The 18,424-nt window shown below is 38.4% G+C and overlaps 1 long non-coding RNA gene across 5 annotated transcripts in view; it reads right to left on the bottom strand.

Moving 5' to 3' along the window:
* Positions 1-18,424, bottom strand: part of LOC122190061 — a 134,383-nt gene that overhangs the window by 88,616 nt on the left and 27,343 nt on the right. For all 5 annotated transcript variants that reach the window (XR_006182072.1, XR_006182071.1, XR_006182073.1 and 2 more), the window contains one exon: positions 2,396-2,561. This is a non-coding gene — a long non-coding RNA (uncharacterized LOC122190061). The remainder of the gene's footprint in view (positions 1-2,395; positions 2,562-18,424) is intronic.

Raw genomic sequence — 18,424 nt, 5'->3', positions numbered from 1 at the left:
GCACAGAGAACAATTTCTCCCCCCCTAAAGTATCCAGAGTAAGTGTACTTGAAGTAAGTTTACTTATTAAAAGACTTCTGAGCTGCATTCCAAAAAAATTGAAAACCAAAACAATGAGAAAATAGCAAGAGTGCTGAATGTCAGACTGTCAACAGAAGGTACAGCAGTTTTCAGAATGAATTTAGATTACCACCAAGGTGGCTGTGATGCAAAACAACCACTGCAAGAAAGTACTATTCTACTGCCTAACAGGTTAGCATTTGTTGTCACAATCACAGACAGTTTGTCTGCATACTTATTTTAATTACTCGTGGCAATATCATTGGGCACTACTTTGACTTAGTATTAGCAGCAATTCTTTCACACAGAACGAACGTTAACTTGCAAAGACTTTAACCTTAACAAGACATCATGCCATTAGAGCCCTTGGATTAGATCACTGTTATAAACGCACCATGCTGGAGACTGCAATTTCGTTTCTGATGGAAACTATCAAACTGGTAACATTCCAACAAGGAAGTTACTACTCCATCCAATTATTTTCAAGCCTTGAAATCGGGCCCCTCAGTGCCTTTCCAGTAGAGATGCACACTCCAAAGACATCCCTAGTTTCTGTAGAGATGCATGATCTTCAAAGCCAACACATACACAGTGCTTTAAACCTAAGCAGCGTTGGGAATCAAATCATAGACTGAAATGGCACTTAGAGAAACTGCATTAGCTGGCAACCCTCCTTCTCACACAGCAAGGTCCCTCCAGGACTGGTATCTCTGTGGAGCTCATCTGTGTCAGGACTGACACAAAAAAATGCACAACTCATGAAGTTACAAGGTCTGTCACATATATACGGCTTCGTCCTCAGACACAGTAAATCCTGAACAGTATATATTTATATATACATGTGCATGCACCCATATGATCAGCCATATATATATTTCTTATGCTATACAAAGTACATCAGGATTCCTGTTCACTTCCAGTTTCATTCTGTTCTTGATATAATATATGATATAATATTATATCAATATATAATATAGTTGGACCATACAGCCTACAGGTAAGGGCAATGGAATCATAAAAGCAGTTTATACTAGACATTTCTAGAAATCAGACACTAATGTAATGGTTAGTAAGTATTTGCACCATTTCCTTAGTGTCTCTGTTGATCTGGGGTGTGCCCAGCACGTGGTATAAGGGTACAGATATAATATTATCTACATTGTTTGGAATGATAACAACAACAACAAAAAAGCATGCATGTTTTGCCCTCATTGCAGACACTGCAAACGATAGGGGAAAACCAGAGCTTTATTTTTAAAAAAAGGAATCCAGGCACTATTGACTATCCCACAAATACTTATTACCAACTGCAGTGTTTTCCTACCACAAATATTCCCTTTGATGTCAGCAAGAAAGAAGAGATGCAAAGGCTGCAAGAATGTTTATGCCCACTGCTGTCTTAATTATAAACTTGTCTGACTACAAACAAATGAAAAATAAGTTGTTTGTACGCCCTGGCCAAATTCCTAAGGTTATAAAGTGAGCATTCCATTATTTATTATAGGAAGCATTTTACAACAGTGTGAATGTAAATGCAATAATAAGAACTGTACACATTTAGAGAACCAGGTCTTCAGCCTGAATATTGCTTTGCTGCTAGCACAGTCTGCCCAGAGAAGCTGTGGATGCCCCATTTCTGGAGGCATTCAAAGCCAGGCTGGATGGGGCACTGGGCAGCCTGATCTAACGGCTGCCAACCCTGCCCACAGCAGGGAATATGGAACTAGATGATCTTTAAAGTCTCCTCCAACCTAAGTCACTCTATAAATTTTAATTATATATATGACTTGAAAGAGAAGCAGGAGAAAAAAGAATAATATAAGAAAGTACTGCTACCCTTTGGAAAGTACTCTATATTACAGTCAAAGAGAAAGTATTCTGATGACATCTCTATATCATACAGCAGTAGAAAAATAAACTGGAAGTACAAAAAATTCAGCTATTTCTTAGGAATGAAGCAAGCCAAAATTTACTGTATTAGTTAGTGACTCATGCTGTCCTAACTCAGACTGAACACTATATACTTCCTTGTTTGGAAATACACTATCAGAAATAGAAAAGCCAATGTATATTTTCATTTTTGAATACTTATTAAACAATATTTATTGCAATACGTAGTCCTGGCAATTAATGTGGGCTTACTGCTGTTCCAGTTTTCTTTACATGAAGAAATAAGGCATAGAAAATTTCTTACATGGAATTGCTCTGAAAAACATTTCAGCACAGAGGTCAATTCACAAACACTATTTTCTTCCCTGACCTAGAACTATACCTTCACATTTCCTTTAAACTTCTACTTTGCAACTCAGTTGTCTTGTTATTTTTTTTATCTTACCACAAGTTGCAGGAGAATTTTCTGTGAGTCTTGAAGATGACGTGGTAGGAAACTTCTAATCTTGCATTTTGAAGAATGATTCAGACAAAGAAAAGCTATTTCACTTGAAAACTCAAATTCTGCTGCTGTGTATTTCACACATCTGGGCTACATCCAGGCTGAGACACTGAAAAAAAAAAAAAAAGAAATTTGCCATGAAGAATCACAGAAACATACATCAAGTGAAGCAGAAACCATATATGAGAGCTGTCTTTTTCCTGTCTTTTGTGTTAGCCATAAAAAAGATATCTGAACACTGCATTTAGATCTCAGATATACACAGAATTAAGTACATAGGCTGCTCCAAAAGTAATAACTCCTATTTATTTCCATGGAAACATCAACAGAGATGAAGAGCATAATAACAGTATTTGACACAGCAAGTTCTCAGCTATAAAACAGTACTTTCCAACATAGCCACCATGATTAGCTAAGCATTTTTGCCAGTGATAAACAAGATCTTGCATGCCATGGGCGTAAAAATCAGCACCAGTGGAAATGACCCACTGTGCTCACATCCATAAACATCCAAGCAAGCATCAATGAATGTCAGTGGGTGCCATTTCTTCCACATGGAGGAATTCAATGACACACCTTTGCTTCACGCACACTTCCATGTCAGACATCATTTTGTCAGACTGCCCCTCTGCTGCCATCTGTCACACGGCAACAAAATACAATGAAATGTTTGTGGGAAGGTTCAACCTCTAGTGCCATAACACTAACATTCACCTTTGACGCTGTGGACCGACAGGATAAAAGAGGAGGCACTACTTTCAGAGCAGCCCTCGTACACGAGTAAAAGTCAAAGAATAAAAGACTTACAGAAACATCCAATTTTAAAAACTGGGTCCTGTATCAGAGAGTAGGCAGGAAAGCACAAGACGTTCTTTAGTGAACACATTTTAACTGTGCAAGGGCGGCAATTCTCAATCAGCTGCTTGTACAAAGATTTTATTCTTTCTCTGTGCCTTTTATTGCAACACTGCTAGATATTTCTCAATCCATTAGCTTCGTGATTGTGCTGCACAGAATGACAGCTTTTGTCAGGGAACTGCCCTGCACCACTGTGGAAAAAGCAACAGATCAAGGAGCCTGCACATATATTACAAACTGCTCTCTATACAGTGAAGCAAACTATAAAAGAAAAGAAGTTATCTGCATTGTAAAGCAGGATGGCAGTATTGTTTTGAACTGTACACCCCGTGCATTTCAGCAATGTGAAAAGGACAGACACCTGCTTTTTGACTTACAAGTCACGTAGCCTGTAAAATAACATAACATATGTTCAGAAGTATGTGTATACATATATATATATATTTATACACACGAGTGCATATACACACACATAGGTGTAACATAACCATTTCTGAAACATGCTGTGGATTATTTCTTTTACAGGAGTTGTTTTCCAGCATAGAGAGTGCCAGTGCCTCACTCTGTAATTGTGCAGCCTGTTAATTCAGATTGCAGATTTCCTAAGGACACAAGACAGTGTTCAGGAAGCCAGAGATGGAATCAACATCGCAAGTTTGAATCTAGCTCCAGGTCAGACTAATTGATGGCTGAAGTCTGGCTGTGCTTTTTAACAACAGAAAGACCTCTACAAAGCTGCCATCTAGGTAAAAACCCATCCTGCAGCTTGCGAGGCCGAACTCAGCATACTGGAGGAGAATCATTCTCATCTGCAGCATCTCGGTGATTCAAAGCTTGCAGAGACAGGAATGCATGCTGCCCCGCTCACACACAAGTTGGCAACTGCAAGGTTTGAAAAACCTAAGAATTCAATCTTCAGAAGTTATTACAGCGTGAGATTTCCTTCAAAGAATGCTTGTCTTGGACAGATAGACGTGTAAATAAAAACTGATTTACATTTTATAAATAGAATATATTTTCACATTTAACTTACATGCAATATGTAAAATATTAAATTTAACTGTATCTATGCAGACTACAAAACCATACTTTCTGCAGAAACTAGATGCTGCTTTATTTGCCAAGCAGTTTATAACATGGCAGGGTGATTCATCTCAATGCCTACTTCCAAGTGTGTATTTCAGAGTATTAATGTATATGCTCCTCTGCTCAACACCTTAACAGCTGTGCCAAGCAACTACCATTTTAGAACTTGACAAACATGCTTCCTTATATAAAAGAAAAACCAACACCCTCATCATATGAGTATTTACTTTACAGAAGTTTGAACTATGCAAAAAAGCAATAGACCTCGATCTTGCTAATGTGGCTTAATTTGATTATGACATCACAAATTTCATGACATTTGGTGCCGTTCTTAAAGACCTACTTCCTGCAGTTGTGCAGTTGAAAGACAACTAATGATTCTTAAGACTAAATATATATTTATATACATATATATACACACCCCCTCACTCTTATGGCTAAATGCTTAAAGTGTGCATCTCAGCCACTCAAAAACCACACAGAAAACTAAAAGAAACTCCACAGCATTTTAATATCTTACATCATTCAAACTATGTCCTAATTTTTGAATCCAAGTTAAGATTTCCCTAAATTATTTCCTGAAATCAGTAATGCCACACCGTCAATACAGGAACCTACTACGAAAGCCAAGACCAGGCCAGGCAACAGAGCCAGCTCCTGTCAGTGCTTCCAGTTGAAGGCCAGCAGAACTGTCTACACACTTCAGGCAAGCCTGGTGAGAGAGTAGCATCATGCATGCTCTTGCAGCACCAACCTTACACTGGACCTACATATGACAGCCCCAATAATCACAGCCAGGCCTCCCATCACTCCTCAGCTTGCTGAGCCCTGCAGCAACACAGACAGATGTAGGAGGAAGACCACCATGATAACTGAGGAGCTGAAGCATCTGCCCTGTGAGAAGAGGCTGAAGAGACTGAGCTTGGCAACAGCAGCTTCTCCAGCTCTGAGAGAGATTACCGAGAAATCAGAGCCAGGCTGCTCACAGTGGTGTGTGATGGGAAGACAACACACAACAGGAAGCTGAAATATGACCAGTTCAGGCTGAAAACAGGGAAGAACTTTTGTACTGTGAAATTGGTCAAGCAATGGAATCTGGAGAGGCTTTGCCAGCTTGCTTGCTCGGAGGCATTAAAAGCCTAACTGGAAGAAACCCTGACCTATCTAGACAGACCTCTCAGGAGACCTTGTTCAGGGCAGGAGGACCAAGTAAGAGGCCTCCTGATCTATGCAGCTCAAAGGATCCTATGATCACATTTTGTGCTGTCAATCGCCACTGCCTTCCCCCATCTTTTCTGGAGTTAATCTCTACTGGAAAGACTTCAGCTGCTCTACCCACTCCTTAGAGCCCCAGCTCTGACACCCAAGAGTGTCCCATCTGACACCAGCACTTTTTTTTCTGAGAGAGAACTATTCTTTCAAGCACTTGAATCCCAAAGTACATTTGATTCATTTTTCAAGTATTTTTGAAGTACTTTTGATTCATTGTTGCTATCTAGTAAGTAAACCTACTACACTAGCAACATGCAAAATAGAGAAGGAGCAGCATACCAGTAAAATATTTTTCCTCATCAGAACCCAATTCAGTTCAAGACATTTTTCCCTTCTCTCTTCAAGAAATATAACCTCATATGGCCCCAACATATTCTTTTTTGTGGGGAGCCAAATCAGCTGCTGAAGCTACTGGTATAAATATACTTCCAATGTTTTTTTTCCTTGTATGCATTATACATCATCAGCTCCCAAAGCATTCTGTTGTGCAGCAGGCAGCTTTCATACGCAGCAGAAAATCAGAATACATGAACAGCAAGACCTCTGAAACAGATCTCCACAAAAGTACCTGTTTTTATGCCTACTGTAACATGGAGACTAAAAATGCAATATATGAAGGTACCTAGAATGTCCACTGCCTGATATTTGAAAATGCTGCTGATTAGCTCTTACATAAAGTACTGGGTACATTTCGGTACAGAGTTTATTACTGAACTCTAAACACACTGCAGAGTGAAGCTCATTAAAAAAAATCCAAACACTCCTAGTAAGAAATAAAGTCATAGCCGGCCACCCCAAGGTACCTGTAAACCCAGTTAGAACATACCTATTGTACTTTTATTAGAAGACCACCTTCCTAAAGTAAGAGGTTTTCATCGATTCCTGGAGTGCTTTAGCTTCGTTTCTTTTCCTCTGTCTAGCAATACCTTAGCTTCATTCTCTTAGTGTATATAACATTCCCTAAGGAAAAAAAACAGGTTTCTACTTCTGGCACCAAGATACTATTGAGCTCTGCAAGCTATTAAGAAGTCCCAGACGATGGCAAAAAAAGTCTCCTAAGGCTTACTTAGAACAAGTAGAAAAGACACAAGTCTAAGTGTGCCAGACTGTGTGCCTCTTACACATATGGAAGCCTGCCTCAGAAGAGAAAAAAAGTTTCATTATGTATGAGGTCCAAAACATCTGTGGTGAGCTCCAAAAGCAAAATTCAGAAGAGCGGGAGACAGGCAGTGCTCCCAGCTGCACTCTCTGTCAGCAAGAGTCCAATGCCTGTCTGGGAGCAGGTGAAAGTGGAGTGGGATGATCTGTCATTGTAAAGGACAAAAAAAAATATAGGGGGAAAAGGGTACATGGAGCAGAACAACAGGAACAGAGAAAATATGACTAAGGCACAAACATCAGCCCATAAAAAGTTTTCCAGAAGAGTTCTCTCCCTTCCATTTTGGCAAAAGAAGTATACTGAAGGTAAGAAGGGATAATATTGCACTGGCTGTAACACGGACCACAGAACCCTCAATAACAGAAGTCAGAATGACATAGCAGTAGACCGGTAGGAATGAAGAATCTGAGGTGGCTTTCTTATTTACCCTTTCTTTTAAAGAACTAAATACATCTTTCCAGGTCAATCTTACAAGTTTTCTTAATGCTCGAGAGCTTTTTTTTTTTTTTTAACTGTAGTCATACCATGTACTCTTATTAACTATTTGCTTCTGTGCATGCCGTACAGATCGATAATGTTTCACTTCCAAAAAGGAAAAATATAACCTTTTTATGACAACTGAAACTTTGAGTTACACTTAACCCTCTCACCAAGAAGAAACTGCTTCCAACTTCTAGGGACACACTGTGCATGTATCTTCTTGCTATTCAGTAAAGAGGGAAGAGAGAGTTACATCAAATATAAAGGAATATTGACTAGGCAAACATGAATAAATCTTTCTAAGTATCTGCAGCCAATTCTGACAGAAAGCAAAAGCTATTTACTTCCCCATGTATGTCAAAATCATCACAAGTATTTGTCCTGCTATGTAAAAAATGTACCAGCTTTTTAAACACTGCAAATTAAGCAATGGTTTCAGTGATATCCCCTGCTAAAACATCGCTCATCTCTCCAGGGCTAGGATTCCACCTGGAATTTGAGGCTCTGCATGGAGTGATCCTTTAAACCCCTACACATCTAAGAAAGGGCACTAACATTCACACTGTGGTGGATCTTGCTGTCACACATCTATGTCACTTTCCCAGCAGCTGCTCCTCCTAGCTGCTGGAGATTACGACTCTCTGCTTGCTGATTGAGCCTGGAGACCTAAGCATATTCCCACAGCTTAGCATAAAGCCATGAATTTTACACGATTTGAGCAGAACCTGGGGTTTTGCAATGAGGCAGCTAAGGTGTGGGCACACACTCCCAGCTGCAAATTCTGCTGAGGAAGCACTAATCTATAGCAAAGGGTGGAGCGGAGACTTTGGGACAGAAACAACTTAAACCACTTCAAGGTCTGCCACGGCTTGTCTGTCAGCACCACGGCTTTGCTCCTGTAAAGAAGCCTATCGACATCAAAGGGACCGTGCATGCTGGTGCAATTACTGACATCCACGTACGCAGAGAAGGCCAACTAAAATATGTAATTTTTAAACGTATGCTAATGACATCATTTTCACTTAACTGAAATACTACGCATACTTGCTAGGAAAAATATTGCAAAGTTATTGCTCATTTATTTAAAATAAGGTCAATTTTGTCAACATTCACGGAAAATTTCCCAACAATACTCTTGCTAATCTGTGTTAATCTGTATACACCAGCAAAACCTTGCTATAAAAGTGCCTTTACGTATCTAGGAATACGCTTATGTCTAAACAGGAAATTTTAAGTTGTTTCCCAGACTGTTCCTGCATCCAATGCAACCTGTTTATTTTGACCTCAGTTCGTAGAAACTGTTGATGCCACGGTAGAAATATGCTGTGTGTTCCAACAGGCAACAAACAGTCCTAATGACAGAATACTCCATCTGTGCTGCCAGAGCGTGAGCCTCACTCTATAGCTTGTATATGCTTCAAGCAGGAAGGCTGAAAGCACACAGAGAGCAGGGATGCAAACAGCGCTGCAGCCCACACTGCAATGTGCATTCTGACTTAACCAAGCCAGTCAAAATAGGCCTTCGTACGGAGTCTATCTGCTGAGTTATCTACTTTACATCAGTATACTCCAAATGCACCAGCAGCACTTTTGTGCTAGCCTCCCTGTTCTGATTTTATTATGTACACACTTCTTAGGGTTTTCTTGCTTTGTTTTTTAGTGTTTCAAAACTACAAAGTCAAGAAAGCTGATTTAAAACTGTTTGGTGTTATCAAAAGGTAAGTGTTAAAGTGTGCAGAACATATGGCTCTATTTATGGCAGGCTAGCACACCAAATTCAAGGGAATCTTCCAACCACCTCATACTTTGTGAAAGGTACATTACAGAAACATGCATGTGGGGATCCTTTAATTATTCTTACAACCTCACTTAGAAGATTCTCCTCTTATATGATGCAGCTGTGGAGCAACATCTACTGGTACTGGTAGCATGAAAGAGCAATCCTTTTCTTTTACAAAGGTCTGGTACCAATTACCATGGATTTAGAGGCACTATATAAAAGACAGTGCTGATTTGTTTCTAAATTTGTATCTTGATTAAACTGTCAGACTACAGCAAAAAAAAAAAAAAAAAAAAAAGCAGAGTGTTACCTGATGTTAAAATGCTGCTCCAGTATATTACCGAAGAAGCACAGTACAATTTTGAGACACTTACAAATGGATCTATACTACATCTTGTGGTTAAATTTTAAATTTTTGTCACACCAAATCAAATGGAAGAGAAACAGCATTTTATATTTAAACTATAAATTCAGCATGTTCCCAGTTGTTTTTAAAACAAATCATCAATTTAAGCTAATAACAACCACGTTATTATTTTCAAAATGATTTAAAATATATTTTGGTACAAAAAAAAAAAGGAAGAACCAATTTCTCAGGAACACAGATGTAAACCTCCATGAGTTGGAATAGCATTTCTCAGCATTTATCTCAGTAAATAAAGAATTTGGTCTCACTCTGCTAAAGCTAAGTTATTTCCCCCACAGTGGCTTCAAAGATACTGAATATATTTCAACTATCTAGAATTTCAACATGTAGGATTAGTGCTGTAAACATGCACAGTGATTGTGGTCTAATGAAAGAAAATGTCAACATAAACATGATGAAGCAAAAGCAAGATCAGCCGTGCAGAACTTCCAAAAAGTAGTTTAGGAATTAAACTACCGTTATTAAAATGACTGTGATTAAAGTTTTAATAGTACACTCAACCACTTAGTACAATGCATATATTGCCCAAGAAATAATGACTCGTTTTCAGTTGTGATTGGAAGCCCTCAGTTTTCCAAAAGCCCCTGTTTTCCCCCATTGCTCTTCTATGTCCTAACACAAATTTTTGACTTAATTGTACATAGCAGCTGCATAAGAAAATAGTTGTTCTACAGCGATTATTCAGCATGCACCCTTCCAGAGAGGGAATATAAGATAAAGTACTACATCATGAAGATCAGGCATATTTTTGGATCCTCAAAGTAGGGTAATTGATCCTCCCCTCTCCCCACATTCAAATGTGGAACTTTGCTGCAATGGGTTCTTTCCCACACAAATCAAGCCTTAGCTCTTTTGAATTGAAACAATATGGGATGATTATTGTGGGAAATTTTTTACTGTTACTGTAATTTAAAACTTTCTGTACCCAATTTTGCATTTTCTATAAATCAAAAACCCATTTCACTTAGGGCTACAATTAAACAGAGGAAATCAAAGACTAACTTCTAAGCAAGTCTTGCTATTAATCATAGGATGAACTAGTAGTACAACTACTTTTACTGCAGTTTCTTTCTGCCTGAGAACTACATTTTAATCTAAAGCTTGAACTCTTTAGAAGAGACTGTGCCACAGATGAGAAAAAATTGAATAAAGGTATAGTTAATGGTACAGCACTGCATGCTATTTCAGATGTAATACAAAAAACAAACCATACTGACTTCTGTAGTAAATCCCCCATCCCCCCAAGAAATAACCCAACCCTGAATCACAATACAATACAATCAATCAAGGTTATTCATGGAAGGCTCTCTCACCTTCTGACACAACAGAAGCCTGGTAAAAACTACAGCTCGAGCAACGTTTGTCCCAATGCAGTGCTACGGGAGAGGCAGCTGCTTAGGGTCTGATGCTGCAATTTACAGGGGTTATTGGGCTTCTCTCTTCACCACAGACACAGTGACATCTTTTACTTTATGTCCCTGAACAATTCTTTTTCTTCACCTTTTAGAAGAATAATTTACAAGAGTAATTAATTTCAACATCAATATTTAAATTAAAAATATGATACGCAAACACAAAATACTGTTGAAAAATGAAACTACGTGGGATACACGAACTTAGAACTTCTGTTTTTTCAAACATGAAGTCAAAATGATACTTCATTACTTTCTAAAAAGAAAAAATCCAACCTAACTGGTAGACAAAATGAAATACCTACTCCTAAATCACTGAAATATACATTTTATCAAGGCTTCCTGAATTTTTTTCCTCTTTCAAAAAAGTTTCCAGCATCTTCATGGTTTTTGCATCTTCAGTGCCCAGATATCTGGGGGGATGCTGTAACACACACCACAAAGAAATTTGTCTAAGCCACTGCATTATCTGCAGCTGTACACTGACAGTAAGAATAAGAAATAATAGCAACTGAATCAAGAAATATACACTCAAAAATTGACTTCTAGTCAAACACATTTTTGTACTGTGCAAGGCCTCTGCCAAAGACGAACCTTGTCCTGATTGTGAGGTAAAACTGAAGTATTGCCTGTAGAAATTCCTGTGTTTTTACATTTGGAAAGGCTTCTTACAACAAACACGAAATGAAAGCTAACAAAACAACAAAATCTTTCTTGATGCTGACTTGCTATTTGAACATTGTGCTTCAGTAAAACACCAATAGAAAAATTGTCACCTCCTAGAATAAGTATCAAAGTAAGCAATTGACTTAGCATAGAGCACTGACTGAAACACTGCTTTACTGTTCACTTTCTTCCCAGCTAAGATTTCTAACATATTTGCAGATCCCTTTATCTCTGACAATGAGCTCCGGAAGCAATCAGCATCCCTGTTTCTCAAAAAGTGCATTCAAAACATGTTAGATGGTCTGTGATATGGCGAGTTCTCTGGTCTTTGCTTCAGCATGGTGAAACTTGCTCACCATTTTGATCATGCTGTACATCTAACTGAAGGGAAGGAAAACTTCTAATTCTGACTTCTTTCCGAGCGCCAGGCAAAGGCAGGCATGGGCCGCAGACAAGATGCACAAGCCAGAACAGTTACAGCAGCCGTAATACTCTTGCCTTCCAGTACTTTTGGGAAGACCAGATCTATAAATTGACGTAAAGAGTGAAGAAAGAAAAAGTAACAAAACCCCCCCAAAACAAACAGCCTGGAAATTTCACGCAAACAGTATGAATGAAGTGGAGCACTTGCTGAGGATTACTACAGAACACTTCAGAAAACTCTGGCTATAGGCCTCCTGTATTTTCATTTCTGGTTTAGAGCGTTATTTTTCACACAATCCTCACTAGCTGCAGATAAGTGAAGAGGATAAGCAGTGGTAGGAGACAGAAAGGACAAAGAAGCCATACAGTCTGGAAAACGTGGTGATAATTCGTTTATGAACTCTACTAGACTACCAGTGGATGCCGAAGTAAGTCCTATGCAAGCACACTACAGAATTTAATTGTCACATACACACAAATCAGAAATGTAGGAGGAAAAAAAGCATTTTTACAGTCCTAATGAAACTAGAGTTGATCTTCTGCAGCGATGGAAGCAGCACCACTCAGGCTGGCTTGAAGCTGCCCGTGTGGTGGAACAAGCGTGGCTCCCCTCTTGTGGTCTCGTTGCTAGCTTCCCAACATTGCACACTGCCGGCACACCCAGGGCATGCTCTGTGTAGTAGCACCTTGATGACAGTGAAATCTGCAGGCAGGACAGCTGAGAAAGCCTGTTCACGCTTGAGCTGACTGTACCCTGCTACATAATGCTAATACTGCAAAACTAGGTATGCTTGAATAAAACCAAAATTCAACTGCATTCAGGCAACAGGATCAAGATAGCAGTATTCTTAGAGAAAAAAAAAACAAAAAACAAAAAATCTAAACCATTTGAGTGCCATTATTTTTTCAAAAGTTCCCTCCCAGTTTGCTATTCTGCAGGGAGCACACAAAGCATTATGATCTGTAAATTTTTGTTTCCATGGTCCTTGTTTGATATTCTGTAAAGTTATTGGTTTCCCGCCTTTTTTTTTTTTTTTTTTTTCTTAAAGTCAATGACCTAATTAATTTTCCCATACTATTTTAAGACATACTAGACTTTAATCACTCATACAGCAGAATCCTAAACTGTAAGGCAGGCAATTTCACCGCACCTTGCTGTGAGCTACCCTGATCAGACAGGGACTTGGATGTGGGCTATTTCCACACAGATGCTGCCTCTGTTGCAACCTCTCCTATTAATTCTGAACAGATAAAACAGAGTGACAGACGTGAAAGGTGGGGGCAAATGAAAGAAACACCACAGCAAGTAAGCAACTGCAGCACATAACCTTCCACTCTCGCACCGAACTGTGGGAGGCAGCGGAGCCTCCTCCTACAGCTCCAAGCAAAAGCCTCCACTCAAAGGAAGTGGAGGACTGGAACAGCAGCTGCAGCACAGACCAAGACACAAGATGCAGCCTTGTGCAAAGCAGTATTTAACCCCTCAGATTCCATAAGCACTGCCTTGCGAAACAGTACACAACTCTTCCCTCTTCTGCCTGTTTATTCAGATCTCAGCTGTTCCTCTCAAAAGAAATCTCACGCCCAACATCCAAGTTACCTCCTGCCTTCAAGCAGAAGGTGCTCTGCCAGAGGAGGAGGAAACTTGAGGCGGCTCCCAGTGCTGCACCCAAGGCTGAATGTGAAAGTATCTCTCAGCTTCTCACCATTCTTCCACACCAGGGCAATACAACTCACATATACCTTATGGAGGCCTAGTTTCAGGACAGCAGCATATACAAGATACATATTTTACAAATCAAATGATATTATATTAAAAGTATAGGAGAGAAACTAAACAAACTTTCTGGTGTGCAGCTTCTGTTGATCATAAAGAGTTAATCCCATTGAAACCAGTGATACAAAATTACTCTTTCTGCCCCCTTTCTTCCAGAAGCTACTCCAGAAGTAGTAAACTGTAGGTAAAGGACAGAGAAAAGCTGGGTGCCATCAGAAGCATTCTCAGTGGGACTTCAGCTTCACATTGGCCTTGAACCACTTACCTGAAGAGAGGCAAAATTCATCACACAAAATGTCTTTCCTTTTTAAATTGCCATTAGAAAGTAATACCAACCAGGCCAGTAATAAGAGTAGCCACTGATCGTTTGGGAAAGCTTCATTATAAACATTTCTGAAAAATACTTGTACAGAGCTTTAACAAAGCTTGCAAGTGCACTGACAAAGTAATTTTTCACCTTCTTCTCTTAACACTAATAGAATTGTGAGACTTTGTCTATTCATTATTCCTGTACCTTTAATTAATGTGCACTTTGGGTTAGATGGTGTTTCAGGAGGAACATGCGGATGACATATGAAGCTAGGAAATTCAAGGACGTGATGCTCACTGCCTCAGACTCTTCTCCCTGTGAATTTTGGAGCAGCACCACACGTGTGAGTGCCCTTTAACATATTCGGCTCAGCGGGGAACAAAAGTTAAAAGGCTTACAGCAATTATTTTGACAATAATGGAACTGTGCTTCTGTGTACAACCCAGAACTTCACTTAGGTGTAAGGCAGCCATACCCAATCAACTGTAAAAGATGTATACATTTTGGGAAGATAATTATGTTCCCATTAAGTTCCTTGTAATTTGTTAAAACCAATTGCCAGAGGTGGACTCTTTGTGATGTTAAAGCTGTTTTTCTTTTTAAATCCCTGGTGAGATAAAGTAGATCAACTTCTGTGCTCACTTGAATTCTGTACTGGCCTGCTTTTCATACAACTTTCAACTTTTCTCTCCAACATCAGCCCTTTACCTGGACTCAGAAAAAAACTCTAGACCACCTTGCTCCCTACTGGCTGTAGCTGCAGCCAAGTGCTATTCCTTTTCTGCTTGCCTTCAGCCACACCACGTTTTGACTCCTGGAAGTATTTTGAAGGAAAATACAAACTCACAAAAGAGATCATTTTTATCCTGTCAAATGTGACCCCCTGAGAGCATTGTGTATCATACAGAAGGAACTGCCACTCTAAACAAGTAGTAACTAACATCTTAAATACGTACACCTGAATACCATAAATTCAACTTCAGTTTTAGCTACACCAAGTAGGATTGTGTCCATACAAAAACACGAGTTTCACAGGTGAAACATACATATACTGTGGAGCGGGTTATATTTTAAATGAAATAATTTTACAGAGATATTCAGAAGGCACCAAGGAGACAGTAGAAATAATTGTTTTAGTATCATTTAAAATGTAAATGTTATGTAATATGTAATTTAAATGTAAATCTGCACCTTAAACCTTCAATCCATCAACGTAAATCTCCAGTTAAGAAACAAAATTTCCATGTGATCATGTTAATTCCTCCTTCTATAATAATTAGAGAATGAGAAATGTATAACCTTCCATTAAAAAACTGGTAACTATCTTCATAACAGACTGAGTTGGAAAATTATTTAAAAACTGGTTACTAATAAAAGTAGATTTAAAAATGTAAATGGTTTGTTCTTACATCCAAGCAACAGAGAAACCATGCATTTCATACTGCATTAAAAACTAAAACAAAACCCACAATGACCCTCTAACAGCAGAACTTCTATGTGCATACCCCTTGGGCCCCTCTCTTATGGGGTTTCCATCCATTTTGAGATAACACAATCAATTCCTTCCTAGGCATCTTGAAATTCATAAATGCATGCTGGAGTAGGGAGAATACCAATGCTGTGTCCCTTAAGATAGGAAAGTAAGATTTTGATACTCCTCAGTTTAAACTAGACAAAGAAAGAAGGCAAAAAAGCAAACTGCATTAAGTCTGTAAGGTCACACAGAACTGAGCGTTCTTTAAATGTACTTTAAGAGTCATTCAAGTTCAAGCTTCCTGCATCAGGTTTTTAAATTAGCGTTACTTCGCTTTAAGAGTACAATCCAAAATGCTCTGATATCTGTGGGAGCCTTTCCACTGACTCAGTACTGGACAGACTATTTAGTTTCCTATAGACAAATTAGACAATAAATCTCATGTGCCAAAATTAATAAAAGTAATCATGAGGATTCCCTTTAAAAAAAAAAAAGAAAAAGAAAAAACCTAGAAAAATAAATATAAAAAGGAAAAAGGAAAAATACAGTATCTTGTCAAAGAGTAAAATCTTTTCAAAATAATGCTTTTTGAACATACAGATGTACAAGTAAATACACTGGAGTTGTTTGAGGATGAGAAGCAAAACAAATACAGTGAATAAAATCTCTTTGATGCAGTCACACAGCTTTCCTATCCTTTTGCATACTGAATTGCAACAAAAAGCAAGACTAATACTGAAAAGGCTTCTAATGCATTTAAAAGCCTATGTCAAAGCTCTGTGCTTTTCCTGAACTGAATCAAGTAACTGTCTATCTAAAGTACTAGAAATATTTGTAATTCTACACTTATTGCATCTTGTGGATAAAGCTACAGAAGCATTCATATTTTCATCATCCAGACAGAACAAAGTCCCTTCTATCACCCAGCCTACCACAACTCTGTAATGCTCGTGACTGTGAGCAGCCTATTAGAAAAATATAATGCTGATTTTTGATACAAGTTGCATTAAGTGCATCACCTCTACAAAAATCCCCAACCAACATCCCTCTCTGATGAATTAACTTAGATGCGAAGCATTCTGGCCTGCCACGACTGTAAATCACAAAATCACTACCGTGTCTTTTTCTAAACTACTCAAGTGTCACTGCCTGCCCCCCCCCCCGCCAGCATTAAAATTGACAGACAAAATGGTGCTGCTTCTTGTTTTCTAGAGCTCTATATCAATTGGGTTCAGTGTCTTTTTTTATTTTGGAAATTATCTAAGACAAGGAAAAATAAAGACAATAAGGAAAACAAGGCCCCTTTTAAAGAATTCATTTTATTTTTTTCCCCAGTTTGGCATTCTAAAAATATTTGTCTGCAGTTACAAAAGCACGTGATCTCTTTTGTTATTAAAATTGAAGACGCATTCTTCTTCTGGAAATGCCCATTTACATTGACAAAAGAATTTCAGAAGCCAAGTGAATGCTACTGTAAACATATCTGTATGCAGGTATCTGAATAAATGGGCAACATGCAGAGCGTACATCAGATTTAAAAGGTTATAAAATATCAGTCAGCAATGCAGACATAATTAATCTGGGGCTATAGAATATTATGACCTAATTAATATTTAATAAAGTCATATTGGTTATTATAATAATTTTATTTTTCCTTAGCTCATCTTCCTTCCCTTTGCAAAATTTTCTATCAGCATCCAAAGCAATTTACTCTCAATTTAACCTATTTGTGTTTTAACAAGTTTGAGAAGAGACAGTCACTATGAAACTCCAGAGACACTGGACAGGAGCTAAGTGTTCTCCTCAGCAGTTAACAGCAGGACATGACAGCTGAACTAAATACAAACTTGTACATATACGTATGTATGCTACCTGAAATCTATGGACTCCTTCTAAAAGAAAAAAAACAACAAATACCACCATCAAAAACAAAATTAAAAAAACAAAAAAAAAAAAAAACAAAAAAAACCCAACCTTCCCTAATTTAAATAAAGAATGCAGAAAGTAATGCATCAACTATGTAGCTAGTAGGCAAGCAACACTCACTTTTTTATTCATACAAAACTCATTTGTTGTTCTCAGTGAGAAGAAGCTCTTTGGAGGCTCACTGCCTCCCCGCTCTCTCTCCTTTTTATAAAATAATCATGATCAGTGCTTCTATTTGCATTTCGGAGTACTGCTGCTGGATGTTAGTTACAAGAGTTCTGAAAAAGTTTTGTGGACGATCCTGAAAACCGCTGCAATAGTCTTTAGTGCAAACTATTACATATATAGGCTTAATTCAAATCCCATTTGAAGTAAATGAAGAAAAACCCCACTGCTCAGATGGACCGAGGCTTCTGGATCAGACCTTTTGTTTCTAGAGGTATGGCACAGCACATTTCAAATGCATGCAGGAAAGAAGAGCGTGCAATCACTGAACAACTGGTAACACTAATTTTCTGCTAAAACATGGCTGTTTTTACAAAGGGCAACTCAAAATGATGAGAGCTTACATTTGATGGTATATGTTTTCAAAAGGCTGCAAAGTGGCTGATTCTGGGCATTTTATCCTGCATATATGCCTACAAAACATGCAACATAAAGTGAATTATGTCTGATTTTGAAGACAACAGATTTTCTGAAAACATGACAATACTAGGATCACTAGGAGATTTAAAAACATTCCGTGTAAGTGCAGGGATAGCTGTGGAAAAATTTTTGCAGCATTCTTAGGAAAAAAAACACAAAGTGGCTTGCTTGCTAGTGTTAAGTCAAAGTCAAGATTCAGCAGTGACTTTCACGAAATGTGCAGACGTAACACATTAATGAATATCTGGATAGAGAGGGATGGATCTAGAAACCCATC

This window comes from Lagopus leucura, unplaced genomic scaffold, assembly GCF_019238085.1.
Source record: "Lagopus leucura isolate 7727_CA_CO unplaced genomic scaffold, USGS_WTPT01 Super-Scaffold_100159, whole genome shotgun sequence".
Classification (NCBI taxonomy): domain Eukaryota; kingdom Metazoa; phylum Chordata; class Aves; order Galliformes; family Phasianidae; genus Lagopus; species Lagopus leucura.
Note: the sequence above shows the minus strand (reverse complement) of the source record. Positions and strands in the feature narration are given on the sequence as shown.